Source organism: Octopus sinensis, linkage group LG2, assembly GCF_006345805.1.
Source record: "Octopus sinensis linkage group LG2, ASM634580v1, whole genome shotgun sequence".
Taxonomy (NCBI): Eukaryota; Metazoa; Mollusca; class Cephalopoda; order Octopoda; family Octopodidae; genus Octopus; species Octopus sinensis.
Genome location: NC_042998.1, coordinates 30,236,209 through 30,260,097, shown reverse-complemented (window position 1 = coordinate 30,260,097; position 23,889 = coordinate 30,236,209). Strand labels below are relative to the sequence as shown.

At 34.6% G+C, this 23,889-nt stretch overlaps 1 long non-coding RNA gene across 2 annotated transcripts in view; it reads left to right on the top strand.

The window, feature by feature from the left end:
- The window catches only part of LOC118767459, a 484,636-nt gene that overhangs the window by 2,448 nt on the left and 458,299 nt on the right, over window positions 1–23,889 (top strand). The window contains exon 1 of one of the 2 annotated variants that reach the window (XR_005003390.1): window positions 2,706–3,163. The exons of the other annotated variant lie outside the window; for it this stretch is intronic. This is a non-coding gene — a long non-coding RNA (uncharacterized LOC118767459). Of the gene's footprint in view, window positions 1–2,705; window positions 3,164–23,889 lie in introns of those variants that run through there. 2 annotated transcript variants of the gene reach the window in all.

The following is a 23,889-nucleotide window of genomic DNA, read 5'->3' as shown; positions in this document are numbered from 1 at the left end:
GTGCGTGCCTGTTACTTGACTGACAGGCAGATAATTATACCCTATCTAAAAGATAGTGAAATATGAAAAGTAAACGCGTGTCCACAATAATAATAATAATAATAATAATAATGATAATAATAATAATGCTTTCTACTATAGGCACAGGGCATGGATTTTTGTGGGGAATAGGTTGGCGGGGGGGGGGGGGTGCAATTGACGATATCAATCCCAGTACTTGGCTGGTACTTAATTTATCAACCCCGAAAAGATGAAAGGCAAAGTCGACCTCGGCGGAATTTGAATTTGAACTCAGAACGTAAAGACGGACGAAATACCTATTTCTTTACTACCCACAAGGGGGCTAAACACAGAGAGGACGAATAAGAACAGATTAAACGGATTAAGACGATTATATCGATCCCCAGTGCGTAACTGGTACTTATTTAATCGACCTCGAAAGGATGAAAGGCAAAGTCGACCTTGGCGGAATTTGAACTCAGAACGTAGCGGCAGACGAAATACTGCTAAGCATTTCGTCCGGCGCTCTAACGATTCTGCTAGCTCACTGCCAATAATAATAATAATAATAATAATAATAATGGTTTCAAATTTTTCCACAAGGGCAGCAGTTTTGGGGGAAGGGATAAGTCGATTACATCAACCCCAGTGTTTCACTGGTACTTAATTTATCGATCCCGAAAGGATGAAAGGCAAATTTGACCTCGGTGTAATTTGAACCCAGAATGTTGTGAGATTCGAATTGTCGCTAAGCATTTTGTCCCGCGTGCTAACGATTCTGCCAGCTCGCCTCCTTAGCAAATAACAACAACAACAATAATATCTAAGGATATCTAAGGTTACAGGTAATAACTAGTTACCCACATAAATCCTACCAGAAGCCAAACGAAAACAATAATAATAATAATAATGTTAATAATAATGTTCATAATAATAATAATAATAATGATAATAATAATGTGTGAGTAAAGAACAAGACAGAAAATGTTCAGGGGTTCGGGTGGGATAATTGAAAATACCAATCTTAGAACTTTATTTATCGACCCCCACAGTGATACAAAGTACGCTGCAGCATGCCGGATGATAACACTGATAATTCTTGAACTGTAGTTCCTAATGCTCATGAAAGTATAAAATCATCCAGGGTGGAATTCGAACTCCAAACGTAAAAAAAAAAAAGAAAAAAAAAATGCTACAAAGCATTTTGAGGGCGTGTTAAGGATTCTGCCTTGTTGATAATAATGATGATGATGATGAAAATAGTCATCATCATTATTATCAACAAGGCAGAATAATTAGCCTCACGCTAAAATTTGAAACTATTTTTGAGTGAGATAGCAGTGCATGCCATCAAAGAGACACAGGGGTACAAATCTACGAAGCCCAGTATACCCATCATGACTACCCGTCTAATAATAATAATAAAATTAAAGATAATGATAACGATGATGGTATATGTATATAAAGATATAACAATCACACATACACGTGCCTTTTATTTTATATATATATATATATATATATATATATATATATATAATATATAAATATATCATATATATTGTAATATATAATATATGCATATATACAAACATATATGCACATCTTCAATATATGTATATATACATGCATATATGGGTACAGGACCAAAAAAACGTGAATAAAAAGAGAAACGAAAACATAGAAAACGAACTTTTTTCGAACAACGAAAGAAACACAGAGAGAAACGAGATAAGCAACTTAAAGAACATTCCCTTCATCAGTTGTCCCTTGTTTTATTTAACCCGCGTTTCGATACATATATATATGTTTTGTACACACACACACACATAATATATATATATATATATATATATATGTATATACCGGAGTAAAGACATAAATGTGAAACAAAGTGGAAAAAAGAGTACTCAAATACCAGTGGTAGAGTAATATGCTTTCTTTAAAGCAGCTGAAAATTCAACAAAACCTGTTACTCTGAGTTTCACGTTCACGCTAGAACTAGCAAAAACTGTCCGGGAAAAACGGGAACGTGAAACTCAGAGTACAGGTTTTGTTGAATTTTCTGCTGCTTTAAATAAAGTATATATATATATATATATATATATATATGTATATATGTAATGTATGTACATATGAATAGTCACACACACGCACAAACATAGGGACAGACGGACATACATAATATGTGTGTGTAGTGTGTGACTATGAACGTGTGTTTGGTTGTTTTTACGTGTCTAATTATTAAAATTTCTATCCTTGTATACATGAAATGCTTTTGCCTCTATTTTGTTCTTATAACTTGTACGAGGCTTGGGCGTGTGGGAATGTCTGTGTGTCTGTGTGTGTAACGCAATTCAGTCTGTATGTATGGCTTGAAATTTCTTGAATGAAAGAAATCAATATTTATGTAGGTAATCAATATGGCCTACGTATATACTACACAATACAGCACATACAGCCACCCACTCACACCTACACACATACACACAGTCGCCCACACACCTTTATTCATAGAATCAGCACACATACACACATACACACTCCCTGTTATAATCACTCGCCTACACACACTCAAACACACAGACACAAACACACAGACACAAACACACAGACACAAACACACAGACACAAACACACAGACACAAACACACAGACACAAACACACAGACACAAACACACAAACTCTGTATATGCCTGGTTGATAGTGTTTGTGACTGTAAGCAGCTATTCACACGAAGTTTTTCCTTTACCTCCCGTTGTTGTCATTTAGTCCCAGTTGAAATATTCTTCACGCAGTCCACCGATCTAATGCGTTCCACGCGTGACTATCCGGTCTTGTTATGACTACATAGAGCTACATCAGCCGATGTTTTTCTCCTTTTTTTTTCTTCTTTCTATCGTTTATTATGGTAGGCTGTGATTTGGATAAAAGGAAAAAAAAAATAACAACTATTTCGAACGACTATACAGAGACTCTCTTGCAGACCCATAAAGTCATCGCATATTTTTAATGGCATGGGAACATGCAACACCAGGAAACTAGCGGCAGCAAATGGATGGAACTTAAGATTCTAAAAGTTCGTCTGCACTTCGAGTAAACAAAGAACCACGTTGGCTAGGAACAAGTACAGAACTATTCGTATATCAGTACAATAATTAAGTATGTATAATTTTCCATGAGATTTCTTTAAATGCCACTTTACAAAATTTTAAGCCAGTCTTTAGCGTGTCACTAAACGACAGGACCTTCTGTTGAATTTCAAAAGAGTTGCCGGGATTTGTGAATATGTGTAGGTGAGGCTTGAGCTTTGCATATAAATGTGTATGTGTATTATGTATGTATGTATGTATGTATGTATGTGTGTATGCACGCATGCATGCATAGATGTGTATGACTGCCTTTATACGTAGAAGAATGGTACTTATTGTTCACGAGCGTATATAATGAGGGTGTAATTGCTTTTTAAGAGAGCATGTAATTAAATTTATATGTGATTTTATATAACCAGACACAAGGGTGTGTAGAGTTCGATATACATATAAACATGCATATGTGTGTGTTTAGGTTTGTGTATACACACACACACACACAATATGTATTATATATATATATATACATATATACATATAACATACACACACGCATATATATATATATATATTATATATATATATATATATATATAAAGATGCAGTTTAAAAGATACATGTGCGCGCACACACACTACACACACACACAGCATATGGGTTAGGAAAAATATAAAGGTGGACATGATTGGGAAAAAAGGATTTATTTATCGCTTACGTCCCTTTTAGGGACTCATCATGAATATATATAGATATATAGGCGCAGGCGTCGCCGTGTGCTAAGGAGCTCGCTTCCCAACAGCATGGTTCCAGGTCCAGTAGCACTGCGCTGCCCCTTCGGCAAGTGTCTTCAACTATAGCCTTGGGCCGACCAAAGCCTTATGAGTGGATTTGGCAGAGAGAATCTAACAGACGACTGTCTTTCTATGTAGTTATGTGTGTGAGCCTGTGATTGTTCCCACTGCCATCACTTGACAACAGACGCTGGTATGTTTAAGACCCCGTAACTTAGAGGTTTGGCGGAAGTGACCGATAGAAGAAAGTACTAGGTTTACAAAATATAAGTCCTGGGGGTTGATTTTTTTCGATTAAAATATTTCATGCTCTAGCATAGCCGTAGTCAAATGACGGAAACAAGTAAAATTTAAAAGAATATATATATATATGTATAATATATATATGCATGTATATATATGCATGTATAATAACATACATGCATACGAATATATATATGTGTATATATATGTGTGTGTGTTCTTTTGTTCTTTTACTTGTTTCAGCTATTTGACTGCGGCCATGCTGGAACTTCCCTTTAGTCTACCAAATCCACCCCAGGACTTATACTTTGTATGCTTAGTACTTATTGTATCGGACTCTTTTGCTGAAACGCTAAGTTATAGGGACCTAACACACGAGCGTCGGTTGTCAAGCGATGTTGGAAGGGGGAAACAAACACAGACCCACCAACATACACACACACACACAAACACACACACACACGGCTTTGGCCGGCCCGAGGATACAATAGAAGAAACTTGTCCAAGGTGCCACGCAGCGGGAATGTGCCTGGAACCATGTGGTTGGTGAGCAAGCTACCTACCATACAGTCACTCTTGCGCCTATATATATATATATACATATATTACTCTTTTACTTGTTTCAGTCATTTGACTGCGGCTATGCTGGAGCACCGCCTTTAGTCGAGCAAATCGACCCCGGGACTTATTCATTGTAAGCCCAGTACTTATTCTATCGGTCTCTTTTGCCGAACCGCTAATTGACGGGGACTTAAACACACCAGCATCGGTTGTCAAGCAATACTAAGGGGACAAACACAGACACACAAACACACACACATATACATATATACATATATACGACAGGCTTCTTTCAATTTCCGTCTACCAAATCCACTCACAAGGCATTGGTCGGCCCGGGGCTATAGCAGAAGACACTTGCCCAAGATGCCACGCAGTGGGACTGAACCCGAAACCATGTGTTAGCAAGCTACTTACATGTGTTAGCAAGCTACTTACCACACAGCTACTACTGCGCCTATATATATAGATTATGTTTATATATACATATATATATATATATACACACACACATATATATACCTATGTATATATGTATTCACATCTATATATACATATAAACATACACACACACATAAATATATATATAAATCTTATTGTTTATAGATTGTGTTTGATTATGTTTGAAAAGTATATATATTTACGGTTTATGCATATATCTGTGTGCCTATCTTCCTACGTATCTATCTATCTATCTGTCGGTCTGTCTGTCTGTCTATTTCTCTCTCTCTCTCTCTCTCTCTCTCTTTATCTCTCTCTCTCTATCTACAAATTATCAACAATATAACACCCGGGATATGGTGATCTGATAGAACCTTCAACGATTGTGATCCACCAATGTATTCCTTTCACTATTGCATTTAAGGTATTTGACTAAACGGCAGCTATTGTCATTCACCGTATACCATAATAGAAAGTGTTTGTTTTGATTTCTTCGGCGATCCCATTGCTCTCAGTTTAGTAGTTCTTCAAATATTTTAAGATTTAAATACAGACATTATTTAAATCTCATGTTTACATTAATCTAGTTATGCTTCTAAGTATATATATATATATATATGTATAGATAGACATAAATACGTATGCATGCATCTATGTATATATGTATATATATATATATATATGTATATATATATATATATGTGTGTGTGTGTGTGTGTTTGTGTGTGTGTGTATACGCTATATTTAATTGCTTCAGATTTTACCAGTAGTCTTATTGCTATATATCTATGCCCCATTGAACACTCAAATGCGAGATTGCCCATTTAAACAAGAATAATATTGCGTATATTTAGGGTTAGACTGTAACGTAGAAATATAGGCAAATTATATGAAAATAATAACAGAAAACAAACTATTGATATTTCAGAACCTTCATTCCTCTGTTTGATTCAATAATTCAATACATACATTAAACCGTCTGATAAGCGAAAGTTAAGAGTTTTTAATATTCCCCATATATACCAGGAAATCATGCTCCATCAAAAAGGAAAAAAAAAAAAATGCTGAATACCCATCGAGTTCCAACTAAGATGAAAGCAACGAATAAAATATAATTACAGCATAAAATAATCAATACAAATAAACAATAATTACATGTGTGTATACAGACACACACACGTATACATATACATATATGTATATGCATATATATATATATATATATATATATATATATACGCATGTAATGTATATATAATATATATTATATATATATACGCATGTATATGTATATATATATATATACGCATGTATATGTATATATATATATTACGCATGTATATGTATATGTATATATATATATACGCATGTATATGTATATATATATATATATATACGCATGTATATGTATATATATATCTATACGCATGTATATGTATATATATATATATATATACGCATGTATATGTATATATATATATATATATATATACGCATGTATATGTATATATATATATATATACGCATGTATATGTATATATATATATATATATATATACGCATGTATATGTATATATGTATAATATATATATACGCATGTATATGTATATATATATATATATATATATATATATACGCATGTATATGTATATATATATATATATAATATTAAGGTATGTAGAAAAATAAAAAAGGACAAGAACGTATAACTCTTAGAAGACGACACAATAAACACGGACAGGACACTCGAAACCCTCAGTCTTCAGTCAAGAACCGGATCATCGTAGTAATTTCGGCTGATTTAATCTTGAGATTACGAGATCACGGCCAGCCCTCCAAGAAAAACTAAGCAACGAGCATTAGGAAAAACTAAGCTGGAAGCGTAGATTTCCTGGAAGAAGGATCGAATGCATACGAACACCAGGACAGCAAAAGGGACAGATATAAAAAAAACAAAAAACAAATTAATGGAATACAGAAACATGTACAGAAGCATTAACGTGTGAAAACAACAAGTGTTACGACTGAGAAACAAGCAAACAATTTTTTTCTCTGGCGCATTGGAAGAAGCCTTTATAGCGCGGACGAAAAACAACGATGTTAACACGACGAGGGTCAGGAGCTGAAAGGCAGATTTCGGCCAACAGTCACGTGACAGAGAAGAGGGAAAGAAAAGAAAGAGAAGCAAAGGAAGAGAGAGAGAGAGGAGGGACAAACGCAACAAAGAGAGAGAAGAGAGAGAAAGAAGGAATCAGAGAGGAGAAGGGATGGGTGTCGAAGAATGACCTGTGTAGTGCAGAGCGAGACAAAGAAATAGAGGGTAGTGGAAGACTAGACCAAAGAATCAGAGGAAGAGAGAGAAGAAAAAGAGGATGAGTGGAGAGAAAAGATGAGAGAGGGGACAGATCAAGTAAAAATGAGAGAGAGAAAGAGACAAACAGAGAGTCGTACCAATTATAAGAATAGGTGCTCACATTAATGATAAGGGGGGTACGGGGCGCCTGGAATATATATATATATATATATATATATATATATATATACGCATGATATGTATATATATATATATATATATATATACGCATGTATATGTATATATATTATATATATATATATTATACGCATGTATATGTATATATATATTATTATATATACGCATGTATATGTATATATATTATATATATATATATACGCATGTATATGTATATATATATATATATACGCATGTATATGTATATATATATATATATATATATATACGCATGTATATGTATATATATATATATATATATATACGCATGTATATGTATATATATATATATATATATACGCATGTATATGTATATATATATATATATATATATACGCATGTATATGTATATATATATATATATAATATATACGCAATATATGTGTATATATATATATATACGCATGTAATATATATATATATATATATAATATACGATGTAGATGTATATATATATATATAATATATATATACGCATGTATATGTGTATATATATATATACGCATGTGTATATATATATATATATATAGATATATACGCATGTATATATATATATATATATATACGCATGTATATGTATATTATATAGAGATATATATATACGCATGTATATGTATAATATATAGATATATATATATACGCATGTATATGATATATATATAGATATATATATATACGCATGTATATGTATATATATATATATATATACGCAGTATATGTATATATATTATAGATATATACGCATGTATATGTATATATATAGATATATATATATATATACGCATGTATATGTATATATATATAGATATATATAAATACACATTTATGCATCCTTATTCCTACTGTATGTGCATATTTATACATATATGCACTCTACATTCATACATGCATACGTACACCCATATATGCTTTACGTGGGTAGTACTTGAGGAAGTACTCTTCACCAGACAATTTTGAATTGAACGTCTGGATCAACATTCAATCTTATGTTAGTATTGCCTTCCATGTGTATTATCTATGCAGAGACGGGCTTGATTCCAGCTACGCATTTCGTCGTAAGGACTGATGAAGATAGAACGCACATTTACATGTGATTACGTAACTAGTTGAAATGTATGTATTAAATGCAATCCAAATACCAGTAATTGGTATTTGGAATGCACTTCTCTACCCGTCTTCCTTTCTCCCTTATATAAACATACCAGCTTAGATACATATAACCACCATACATATGAGGGAAGTGAGAGAGAGAGAGACAGAGACAGAAAGAGATAAGAGTGGTATGAATTTTACTGGAATAATGCCAATCGCAGGACCCTGGATACCTATGACACGTTGTAAAGTAAATGAGCATACTCGTGTGTAGAATTCCTGATACAAGGCGCAATGCACTCATAGTTAAGCGCATGAGTGTCATCTTATAACTACGTAGTAGTTTCAAATATGAACTCACCATACTCAAGCACTCAGCTATGAGTGCATCGTACCTTATAGCAGAAACAACTTTGGAGTTAATGAAGTTCGTAACATAATTGTTTATTCCTTTCTCAAACCAATTTTGTATTATCGCTCTTCACACGATTGACGTTTCGTACTGAAGCACGTGCATTAATTACTTATTACGCTTGATTACTAGCCTAAGTGATATATATATATCATCATCATCATCATCATGTGACCGACCAGACCATCAGATGTTGCTACACATCGCTGGTCACAATGCATTCGCATTGTTTTAGCCTTCGAATGACGCCACCCCGCTGGCTAAGCGAGCAGGCCAACATATATATATATATGTATATATATGTGTGTGTGTGTATGTGTGTGTGTGTGTGTTTGTAACGATATGTGTATCGTTGGCGATTTTATTCCTCTGTCTTCCTTTTCTATTGGTTTTTCCTCAGTTTCTGAATAAGAGCTTTGCTCGAAACGTTAAAACATCTTTCTTTCCTTCCCTGAGCGTCTGCTAATACTAGACATGTACCACGTCCTAACGTTGTTCCTTTGTGTTTGTTTTTGTTTTCTTTTGGGACTTATTGTATATATATATATACCGTACCTTAATGTGTATAAGGAATCCTTGCGTATATGGACCACCCCACCAATTTCTTGAGTTTCAAATTTGGAAAAAAGGTTTTGTAAGGGATTATAATACTATCCATGTATAAGCAACTCCAATATTCTTCTATCTCTCTAACTTTTGACAAAGAAGGGCCTATCATACACGTTAGAATACAGGTGTATATATATATATATATATATATATATATATATATATATATATTTGTGTGTGTATACATATATATATATTATAATATATGTGTGTGTGTGTGTTGTGTGTGTGGTATATATATGTATATTTACGATATATGTATATGGGCGCATGCATATGTGTATCTGTATAAATATATATCTACATATATATATATATATACATACATACTCCCTATGCAGAGTTTCACCACCTCCTGTACCTACACCTTACAATCCTTATGGCATCTGATATGGCTTTTTTCAGACAATGTTCTGAAAAGACACCCACATACATTACACATCCGATTATGACCACAAAGAGCTGCAGATAATTTCTGATCCATTCCAAGTGACTTCATGGTTGTGCTTATGCCTTTTTTAGGTTTACGTAGATAGCGTTTCCCCTCTGTAAGCTCACCACAAAACAGCTGTTTCAGCATGTGTTCATCCACCATTCGAACACTTTTTCCAGAAAATCAATATCATAGCTTTAATTGAGGCAATGCCTGCCGATGCGAGCACATACACTTGCATACACACACACACATTCATAAAAATAAATAGTGTATCACGCTCTATTGCAGGTCAAAGCTTTGTTGATATTTTTAATATTAAACATAGTAGGAGCGTGAAACTTCGTCCACTGAAAGATCCCTGTTAGATACGGAGGCAACGAATATTTCAGTTTTATTGATAAGCTACACACATAGTTACGTTGAGTTTATTGCAGGTGTCTGAAAATGTCACTTTAAGGTAATGAAATATCATTATATTACCCTTTTATTGTAACAATGAAATACGCTACCGAAGAATAACAGTAGAAGATACGAAACAAACACAATTAAATTGTTGGTGCTGTACTTTATTTGTCTACGTAACTTTCTTGCTTAGAAATGACATTAAACAGTCTTTTGTCCACAGAAGCTGTTAGCCAACTAAGCTGAAATGTTATCGTACCAGCAATGCTTTGATCTTTTCCCACAGGGCATCATTCGATGAAAATTGGATGCCTCCTCTTTCATGATCAACCAGATCTGTTCGATAGATTTTAGGTCAGGTGAACAGAAAGGCCAAGTTACAGTGATTGGCCAGTGATCCGCAAAGTTGTTTGGTACGAGATTTTTAGCCTTGGCTGAATGCGAAGGAGCATTGTCATGCATAAAAATCAATCACTGTCGACGTGAGAGTGGCAGATCATCTAATCATGCTGCAAAATACTCCTCCAGAAACCTGGTGTAGGATTTGTTAGTGAGTTTGAGACCTGGCACACGGAAAGGCCCGACAAGTTCACTTCCTATGATTCTCGCTCAAACATGACAGCGTCACCTGTTTGTTGATGCCGAATGCGATGCGGGCGAGAGGCTCCAAAAGGCACCCAAACTTCGGCCTATCCGTCGGGGCCATTCAGAGTAACTCTGGCCACGTCCGCGAATAAGACACCTTGGAAATTAATTTTCTTGTACTTCCGTGCCCAATCAATACACTTCTCTTTGTGGAACTCGCTTCGGATGGGCCTCGTGAGGCAGTCAAAATTTCTGGCCGTCTCTTTAAGGATTCTATAACGAGGGTTTCTGGACAAAGAAGCAACCCCAGCACTCTCAAATATGGCAGCACCTGTGCTACCGAGGCCTTTTCTTACTTGCCTAGCTATTTTGGGGGGTACCATAGTGGGATACACTGCTTCTCGTACTATTGTTTTGCTTTGGTTTCGTGATGGGGTTTTCCACATACGCCTTCAATGTTCCTGTGTCCTGACTAAGCTCTTGGGCTAATTCTTCCACAGATGAGCCTTTCACAAGACCTGTAACACTCTGCATCTTCTCTGTAGGGGGTCAGACATCATTTCAGGGGCATTTTCGTGCACCTGCAATAAAACGTGACACAGTTGAAAGCACTTCAAAATACACAACTCAACATAACTTTGTATGTAGCTTATCAATACAATTGAAATGTTCACCGTCTATGTACCTAGCAAGGATCTTTCAGTGGACCGAGTTTCATGTTTTTACAATGTGTTATATTCAAAATATCAACAAAAATTTGACCTGAAATAAAGCGTGATACACAGTTTGTTTATATATATATATATTTCTTCTTGCTTACCAAGCTTATATATGTATATAAACACACACACACACACACCACACACAGGCACACGCACATATATACACACTCGCACAGAATCATACATACACACTGTATCTATGTGTCACTGTACATACCTGACAATCGGTTACAATGCGTCTCCAATTCTTTCTTGATTACGCCATTTTTATCCATATTAGCTCAAATCATTCGTCTTGGAGGGCTTCGCAGCGGACTTTTTCCTCCTCTTGGATACAGCCTTCGTTCACTCCGTTCCATTCTTAATTATCTCATTTGGGAACTACTCTCGCAATGGAATTCCTAGCACGAATCTTATATGGTTCTTTAGGACACAACCATTCGATGTTCTTTCTTCTTCTTCATATAAAGGCTAGGAGGATGGTGCCATTGAAAAGGCTGGCTCAGCATTGTTTTGAACACTTACCGTATTCAAGTAAATTCCTTCCATTCGGCCCTTATTCTCTTCGAGATTTTATCATTGATGTCTCTGTGCAAATTCTATGCCCTCTATGTAATCCTACTTCTTTATCTCAAGTTCATCGCCCCCATTTCCGTTTGGCCTTGTGCTACGTTTTAAGATTTCATGCAGTTCATTTTAAGGCCACTGCGAACTGTGTTCGCTCTTATCGCATGGTCTGAAGCTGATCTAGGGTTTTGGTGATAAATACGATATCATATGCAAATAGCATGTATGTGATCTCCACACCGGTGATTTCCTACCTATACCAGAATATGGCTCTTTGTATTTATATTCCTGTTTCCAAAATTCTTAGCTAAGCTAAGAATATCGTTAATATCGTTCTGTTGTTTCGTTTCTCTTCCATACGCTTTTGTCATTTTATCGTATTAAAACTCACTCACTCACACGCACACACACACACACACACACATACATACACACATACACAAGCAAACATATGTTAAGACACATACATACATATAGATGATTACTCACACCTGCATAAACAAATGCACAAATATTTACATATACACATAAAAATGTATGTCACACACACACACACACACACGCACACAAACTGGTACTCCGTCAATTACGACAACGAGGGATCAACGCTAGTGAAATTAGCATGCGTAACCTTAACATAGTTCTCATTGAGTTTCAGGGTGAGAGATGTGACAAGGCCAGCCATTTGAATCACAGATACAACTCCTGTTTTCCAGCTGAGTGGACTAGAGTAAAGTGAAGTAAACTGTCTTATCCAACGCGGGGATCGAACTCACGACCTTACGATCGTGAGCCCATTATCCTAACCTGTGTAATAAGAAGTTTGCTTCCCAACCACAGGGTTCCAGGTTCAGCCCCACTGCGTGGCACCTTGGGCAGTTGTCTTCTATTATAGCCCCGGACCGACCAAAGCCTTGTGAGTGGATTTGGTAGATAGAAACTGAAACCCGTCGTATCTCTATCTATCTATCTATCTATCTATCTATCTATATCTATCTATCTATCTATCTATCTATCTATCTATCTATCTATCTAGGGCGAATGGCACCGCGAGTGTCGCGTTGCTCTCAAGCAACTCTGCCGTCCTGGGTCGACCTTAAGTGACTTCAACACAACCAAAGCATTCTATAGGGGTTTAGTGGAGGGGAGGTACGACGACGAGCTCGGGGCGAACCTGGACGTCGACGAGGAGTACCTGACCCGCCTGTTCGGGACGACTTTCGGGCCAGGGCCCATGGACAACTCCAGAGATCCCTGGCCGGACGTGCTACCGAGAAGCGCTACCCGTTCGGGATAAGCTCTACAGACACGGCTCGAGAAACACGGGGCCGACCTGCCCGAGATGCGGTCAGAGCGACGAACCGTTCTGCACGCACTCGTTCAGTGTCCAACAATTTCCGACCTGTGGGCTTATGTCGAACAACTGCTGTCACGTGTGGGGACGAGTCGGTTTATCAGCTGAGTCTATCGTCAATATTGTCACGCTCCTTCCTTCAAACGGGAGGAAGAGCTATTTTCATCATCCTTTGGCGCTATGGCGAAAGAATGTATCTGGTGGACGCGTCTGAAAGGATTGGAGACAAACACTTTCCTCTCTGGTCAATCTCTCATCAACTTCTTCAAGTACCACTGAAAAGGAAAGTGAGAGTAGAGAGGCAAGTTTTGTCTAGCGAATGTTTAAAAAAAGATGGGTGAATGTAGCAAGAATGGCACGTATGAATGACGACGAAGCCACCTTGAGCATAGTCCTATGAACCCAGAAATCGAAAACAGAGAGTTGCTTATTTGCCAAAAAAAAAAAAAAAAAAGAAATATAAAAGTGACTTCATTGACCGAGGTTACCGTGGTCTTTCCGTAGGCTTTCTTTTTTCCACGGGTAAACCTCACCTGTCCTCACCTTTACACTTCTATTGACATTTCTGTGATAACGATCCCTATTGATCAATTTTTTTTTCCTCTCCCCTTTTTTTTTTTTTTTTTTTTTTAACCCCCCCCTTTTTTTTTGTCCTCTTTCTCTCCTTTACGATCCCTTTTGATCGAAAACTCCCTTCCTTTTTTTTTTTTTTTTTTTTTAAACCTTCAAAAGAAAAGCTCTACCTTGTAATTTGTTCTATCTGTGTGCAGCCCTGTGTGGCTAATAAAGAAAACATATCTATCTATCTATCTATCTATCTATCTATCTATCTATTATCTATCTATCTATCTACATAATATATGGCGTAGGAGTGGCTGTGTGGTAAGAAGCTTGCTTCCCAACCACATGGTTCCGCGTTCAGTCCTACTGCGTGGCATCTGGGAATATATCATATACTATAGCCTCGGGCCGACCAAAGTCTTGTGAGTGGATTTGGTAGAAGGAAACTGAAAGAAGCCTATCGCGTATATATATATATATTTGTGTGTGTTTCTGTCTGTGTTTGTCCTTCCACTGTCGCTTGTTGGTGTGGCTACGTTCGCGTAAACTAGCGGTTCGGCAAAATACACTGATAAAATAAGTATCAGGATAACAAAGAATTAGTCCAGAGGTCGATATCTTCGACTAAAAGGCGGTGCTCCAGTATGGTCACTATCAAAATGACTGAAACAAGTAAAAGAGCAAAATAGTGCAGACACTCAGGTTCACACACACACACACACACAATAAATATAGCTACAACAGTTAAGTAAAGGAAATGAAACGACAGAAGAAATTTAAAGATGTTGTTAGAGTGGATAAGAATGCAGGAAATAGAGATATAGAGATATTAACTGGTTCTTGTTTATTTGAATTTGAATGAAAGAAAAAAAATCCCCAAAACAATACGTTAAAGCGTAGTTATTGTATATCTATAAGTGGTGGGAAGGTGTGAAGAGGAAAGAGAAGGTAGGAACATGGTTAAGGGAAGGCCTGTGGAAAATATTCAGTTGACAGAGAATTAAAATAAAGTAGGTAGGCGTAGGAGCTGTCACATGTAATACATCCGATGAATTAAATTCAGAGAACACAGACAATCAGAAAAAAAAGAAAAAAATTCCATTGTCTTGAAAATATATATATTTTCTAAAATAAGTTGACAAAAACAAGCAAATATATAGGCATATATAAATGTAGATACACAGAGAAACACACATGCTTACACACACACACACACACACCACACACACACACATACAAACATACACACATATTTATATATGTATATGTACATGCATATATATATGTACATATATATATATATATATGTACGTATGTGTATATATATATATATATATATGTACGTATGTGTATATATATGCATATATATGTTTGTATGTGTATACATATGCATATATATGTTTGTATGTGTATATGTGTATATAGATGTATATATATATATGTATTTATATATATATAATACATACATATGTGTATATACACATACATACATCTATAGACATCTATATATATGTACATGTATACACACACACACATATATATATATAGACATATATATATATATATATATGTATGTATAATTTTTATTCTTTTATTTGTTTCAGTCATTTGACTGCGGCCATGCTGGAGCACCGCCTTTAGTCGAACAGATTGACTCCAGGACTTATTCTTTGTAAGCCCCGTACTTATTCTATCGGACTCTTTGCCGAGCCGCTAAGTTACGGAGATATAAACACACCAAACACAGAAACACAAACATATGCGTATATATATATATATGTATACGACCAGATTCTTTCAGTTTCCGTATATCAAATCCATTCACAAGTTTTGGTAGCCTTGAATTTATAATGGAAGTCACTTGCCTAAAGTGCCAAGCAGTGGGACTGAACCCGGAAACATGTGGTTCGTGATAATCTTCAGTTTGTGATAATCATTCAGCTCGCAAAATACTATATGTTTTCTCCAGCGACAAACTGTCACTGGTTTCGAAATAGGAGAAATAACTTATATTAAACTCTGTGCGGGAGGTAAACCGTTACAGTACGGAATCGTAAAATATATTTGCCAACTAAATGTGGCAGAAGATAAGACTGCTATTTAAGGACTGCCTAAAATTCTCATTAAAGACTTGTGAAATGCAGGTGGCTGACTGAGCGAGCAATGCTTGCAATCGCCAAGGATGGGAGGGAAACGGGAAAAGGAGGGAGTTGATACCTTTGAAAGAACACGTATTCTTCAATGAAGAATTCAAGCAGGCTGCTCCAAAATGCATGGCTAGTGTAATGAATGGGGGAGGCTTGGTCTGCAATGCTTGCAGTCGTAATTGTTTGTGAAGAGCAGGGCTCGTTGGTCACCAATGGAGCCGCAAGTTTAAAGTATATGGTTGTCTTCAGTGCCCAGTGTTCCTAAACATCAGTAGTGTTTTTACTCGGTCACGCGTGGACGGCTATCATATATATAAATATATTCTGTTGTGTCTGGGGAGAGTAATTTTCTTTTTGTGCCTTATAATTTAACACACTCACCGGTAAAATTTCCACTTATTTCTTATTTTTATTTTCCTAAAATTTTCTAAAGAAATAAGTGAAAATTTTACCGGTGAGTGTCTTAGATTATAAGGCACAAAAAGAAAATAACTCTCCCCAGACAAAACAGAATATGCTGCAACACACGAACTCATATAAAGAATCTTGCAAACCAAATCCAAAAACGAAATATATATATACTTCAATACTAATTTCTGGTCTGAGCCAAAAGGCCGAGAAATGTAAATATATATAAATACATAGATATATGCATGTGTCTGTAGAGGCACGGTACCTCTACTTGATAAATTTAAAAGATATGACATACCAAATTGGTATGCGGTGCTTTGCGACTAGCGCAAGTATACTTTCGTGTATTCCTTATTCTGCATATGCATGTCTGAATTTGAAGTTTCCTCTGGCAAAAGGAATTTTTCTGATGCTGGAGACTGTTTATTACAGATAAGTTCAACTTTGCGGCATTGTTATATACTATCATTATGCTTCACTTTTTATGAATTCCTGTAATTCTAATTTGTTTTCGCAACACCTACTTAAGTAAATCTCTGAAAAATGTATTATATCTAACAAGTGTTCAATGATAAACTTCATCACTTTCCTTCTTTCTTTTTTCACACTTTGGTGTTTGCAGAGAAATATACTTGGACCAAGTGTGAGCATGAAATATAAAACTGGCCACAATAAAAGTGTGTCTGTTCAACTCCAGTGACCCTGAAGTAATGTACTTCTGTCTAGTTGATGGCAATGGAAAATGAATGTCGATAGAATGAGAGAAAATTCGTAGAATAATAAAGTCTTCACCATTGTCGGAGCTAATCATAATAATGATTTTCTCATATGGAATATATGAATTATCGCTGCTAATCATTTTAGTACTAAAGACCTTTGGGGGCATTCAATTTTCGGAACAACGTAATATATGACCCTACATTCTGTTTCTGATTGTGAAAATTTCAGGAACACTGCTAGATAGTTTGCAAATATCGGCAAAAGTTTAAAATATTTGTTGCACACCTTTTGTGATGAAATTTATGATATGCTCGATGTCATTGTGAATGTTATAATGACATCTCAGTAAACCATTTATGGAGTCGATAATTCTGACAGAACGCGAATACATTCCAATAGGTGTTTCGTAAGGTGAGTTGATAAATCCCGCTGATTAGTAAGTATGACAATATGATCAATCTTAATGTGGAATTGTGGCTGATGTATTCCACATTTAAACGAAACATTTGTGAACGATGGTACTATGATATCCCTATGAAATGCTACTCCTATGCTGGCAGAGGTAACACATTTGTTAGGTCGTAAATTAGAGACGTCTTTGAGGTATGTTCTAAACTTACTAGTAGGTGAACTCTTTTGCGGACTACAAATATTTCCTAAACTCTTCAGAGATGAAGACACTCCCTCGCCACTTATTCCGTTAGTGTTATTTTTGAAATCGTTTAAGGATCTATCGTGAAATACAAATGCAAATCTGTGTGATATTGGGTATATATCTCATATATTCGTCTCTGCTTGTTTCAGGAATTGATCCGATCACTTGCTAATATTGCACGCAAGAAAATCATTGTGAGAAAGACTGAGTGACAGCATAAAAGATAATTGAGAAGCATTGTGACGTTTATAGATATAAGTACACAAACACGCACATAAATGTACATATTCGCATGTATACATATGTCATGGTATGTGTGGCCATGTAACGATACAAGTGCTTACACGCCCACAGTGGTCTTTTTCCGCTTTCCAACTTAGAACCATGCGCGAAACCACATTTCTATTTAAATTTTCCATCTAAACTTTCACTAAGGGCTAATATAACAAACAAATACCCATTCCAGTTGACGCTCGCTGCCTTCTGCTTATCGTCTTGGATTTACCTATATATATATATATATACATATACACACACACACACACATATATATATATGTATATATATATACATATAACTGTAAATGTGATATGTGACAATTATTCGGTAGCCATGATAGAACTCCGAGTTTAGCATGCCGAGGTGGAAATCCATGCCGCCATCTCTTTACTTATCCGGCCATCGGAAAAATGCTATAGATTTTTCATAGCATTTTTCCGATGGCCGGATAACTGAAGAATGGCGGCGTGGATTTCCACCTCGGCATCCGAAACTCGGAGTTCTATCATGGCTACCGAATAATTATCACATTTACAGAATATATATATATATATATATATATATATATATTATATATATAATATCTATATATAGATATATATATATATAGATAATATATAGATATATATATAGATATATATATAGATTATATATAGATATATATATAGATATATATATATAGATATAGATATAGATATTATATATATATAGATATAGATATATATATAGATATAGATATATATATATATATAGATATAGATATATATATAGATATAGATATATATATATATAGATATAGATATATATATATATAATATATATTTATATATATATATATATATAATTATATATATATATAATATATACCACGCACACACACCACACACAACACCCCACATGCCCACCCACCCACCCCACACACACCACACACACACATACATACATACATATATATATATACACTCTTTTAGTCGTTTCAGTCATGGTCATGCTGGAGCACCACTATGGTCTTTCTGACTTCCTCAAACTGGGTGTTCCACATCATTGCTCCTGTATGTGCCTTTGCCCCAGCTGTTGATTCCGTTGGTGTATAATGGCGTTTGATTCCGCTGCCCATGTCTGTACCACATATCGGGCTCTTGGTTCATCCGGTCTTATGGAGAGGAAGATGTCTAGTTCCATTTTGAAGACATCTACTTCCACCTTAAAATTTCTTAATTTTTGTGGCAGGGCATTGAAGAGCTGTGGGCCTTTGAACCTTAGACTATTGCAATACCACGTCCTGAATTTAGATGGAGTGGATGGTACCTTTATATATATATTTATATATATTTATATACATATATATATTTATATATATTTATATACATATATATAATTATATATATTTATATTACATATATATATATTTATATAATTTATATACATATATATAATTATATATATTTATATACATTATAATATATATATATATATATATTTATATATATTATATATATTTATATATATTTATATATATTTATATTATATTTATATATATTTATATATTTCTATATATTATGTATATATATATATATATATATATATATATTTATATATATATGTATATATATATATATATTTATTATATATGTATATATATTATATATATATGTATATATATATATATATATATATATATATATATATAAATATATAAATACATATATAAATATGTGTATGTGTGTGTGTGTATGTATGTATGCATGTATGTATGTAATTATTCAGTTTATCTCAAGATTTCTTGCCAATAGTGAAAGAACTGGTTTCTAACCTAGATCTAAGGTCACTTCATTGGAATTTCAACATCAACAACAGGGTATTTTTGTATGTATATGTGTGTGTATGTATGCATGTATATGTATGTATGTATCTACTATCTAACTATGTATATATATATATACTCATATATACATTTATATGTATATATATAGATTTTTGTATGAATATACCTTACCTCTGTGTGTGTGTGATAATGTGCATCAGTGAATTTGATGCATATATAAAATGTTTGTTCATCTAACACTGTTTAATGTTTGCTAGAGAGATATGAGGATAGAAAGAAAATGGCAGTAAAGTTATGTGAGCAGGAAGAAAAATAGTAACGGAAAAAAAATATATATACGGCCCCACAGGGAAACATTTGTCTGTTTTAGTTTAAAGATTGTTCAAATTTATTTGTTTTCCGTTTTCCATTCGGTTTCTTTGCTCGTTCATTCGTCGCGATTTTCTCTAACTTAACTCCGTTTCGCTGTTTCTGATACAATTTCTGTTGTCGTTTTTCATCAATTTCTTCTGTCTTTTTTCTATTTTCTTGTCTTCCCTTTGTTATTTCTGTCCTTTCTCGTTTCCTCGTTCGTTTCCTTTTTTCGTTTTTATCCTACTTATTTTTCATTTCATCTTTCAATCATTGCCGACCTCTTTTTTCGATTATCTTGTTTCTTCGTCTGTCTTTCTTTTATTTCTGTAAATTATTTATTTATCTCATATGAATTCTTCCCGCTGTTTACAGAATATTATTTTTTAATGTCAACGTTATATTAGTTATTATTTTTTATGCACTCTTCTTTGCTTTGCAACATATCCCTTCTGATGTCGTTAAACTATTCGCGTTTATCGTGTCGCTTACTTTCCCGTCCTATCTCTTTTGTTTTCAATGCAATTCTGTTCGTTGGAGGCTATGCGTCCGAATGAATAAATCTACCTATACATGTGCATTATTTCCTATCTACTGCTGCTTGTATGACACTATATCTCGGGGCAAACCACTAAAATATGCATGCATCAATTCATTTATCTTGAAGTTTTATGTTTAAAATAATTCGGAAAATGTTATCTGAGATAGAGTGGTACATTGTCTTCGCTGCTTATTTTTAATAACATTTTACAGCATCGCAGGATTCACCTTTTACGAAACATCTTGTAAATGGCAGCATACACCAATTGTATGTTAACTATGCTATGACAGCTCTCAAACTGCGGGTTAGCAACTATCAGTGAATAATAAACGTTTTGTTATTGAATGTTTTTCCGTATAATTTGATGTGAAACGAAGAAAGTATCACATAATTGTTTCATGATATGACATGAGTCAAGTTTTCAAAGACATTTAGAAATAGCACACAAGAGAGTTATGCGTATATCATAATAATAATAATAATAATCATAATCATAAAAGTAATGGTAATGATAATTATAATAATAATAACAATGATAATAACAACAACATACACATATATCATAATAATAACTATTATAATAATAATAACAATGATAACAACAACGGCACACGCACATATATAATAATAACAATTATAATAATAATAACAATAATAACAATTATAATAATAATAACAATTATAACAATATAATAATAATAACAATTATAATAATAATAACAATAATAACAATTATAATAATAATAACAATTATAACAATATAATAATAATAACAATTATAATAATAATAACAATTATAACAATATAATAATAATAACAATTATAATAATAATAACAATTGTAACAATATAATAACAATTATAACAATTATCATAATACTAACAATTATAATAATAATAATAACAACAACGACACACATACACACATACGTCGTCTGAGGAATAAGTATCCAAACTGTTGCTATAGTAACGAAGATTTCAGAGTAAAGCCGCTTGGCAAAGATTGACCTTGAACTCTACTGTGAATGCACACTAAGCTTTGGCGCTCTAGCTCACTTCCGCCATTTACAGCAGTGCTTGGAAGGAAGGTTTGTAGCGTGTGATCGTTGCATTGAACATGTCAAAAAGTTCAGCAGAGAATCTCATCAAATTTTGCCAAAAGCTTGGCGATACCTGCTCAGAGGATTACGCAAAGTTTTTGAAAAAATTTTCATCGTTCTCGACACAATCAAGACCTTCAGAAACTGAAACCCGAGTGTCTTTTTGGGTTACCCGAAAGCAATTTAGGCACAAACTTAGTAGAGACGCGTTTCATACCCAAATCTTCAGTGATAATGGACTGAATCGAACTGTAACTAATCTGCGCATCCTCTGATATCTCACGGTTGGTGATTCGACGATTTTCCCTCACAGCTGCACCTACATCTGCGATGATTTTCTGAGTTGTGCTGGTTGCTTGTCTCCCAGAACGTTCGTCGAATATCGACATGTTTTCGGCCATCTTGGAAATGTCTGAACCACTCGTACACTTGTGTATAGCTCATAAAATCTTCTCCATACACTTTCTGCAGCATTGCATTGGCCTCTGAGCAGGTATCACCATGACAACTTTCTTTGTCATGGTTAACGAGATGAACACACGCTACACACCTTCCTTCCAAGCAATGCGTTAACCAGCGGAAGTGAGGCAGAACGTTAAATCTTAGTGCGCATGCACATCAGAATTTAAGGTCAATTTATGCCAAGCAGTATCACTCTGCATGCTTTAGCTTTGTTACTGTGTCAACAGTCCGGACACTTACCGATCAGATCTAAAATATATGTATGTATACACTTGTTTGCAAAGACTGCATCTGCGGGTTTTATGACCCAATATTTACAGACTAGTTTTATTTCTTGCGATTATGTATGCATGTACACACACACAAACACACATATACACACAGATATATATATATATATATATATGCCTATATGTGACAGTGTGTGTGCGTGTTTATGTTTGTGTATCTCTGTGTGTGATTGTACAATGGACAGGAGGAAATATTTATTTCTGGTTGATCTACAAAACAAAGTATGTATATGCATGCATAAATATGCATACATACACACATACATACATACATGCATACATACATATATACATATATACACACACACACACATACATGCATACATACATATATACATATACACACACACACACATATATATATATATATATATATATATATATATAGTCAATCCAAATGTGAACACGCAAGAAAAAACAACAACGCGAGGACGTGGAAAAAGTACTGCGTTATTAGACGCTCAGGAAAGGAAAGAGAGAGGATTCGTGTGGATTCGTGTCTCCATATGTGTCCACACAAGGACACATATGGAGACACGAATCCACACATATAGAGATGCACATCCATATATACATACAAACATGGTACATAGTTGCATAACACACACACATACATGCACATACAAGGAGATAGAAATATGTATATATATATGTATATATATATATATATATATATATATATATATATCGCGTCCTCGCGTGGTTGTTTT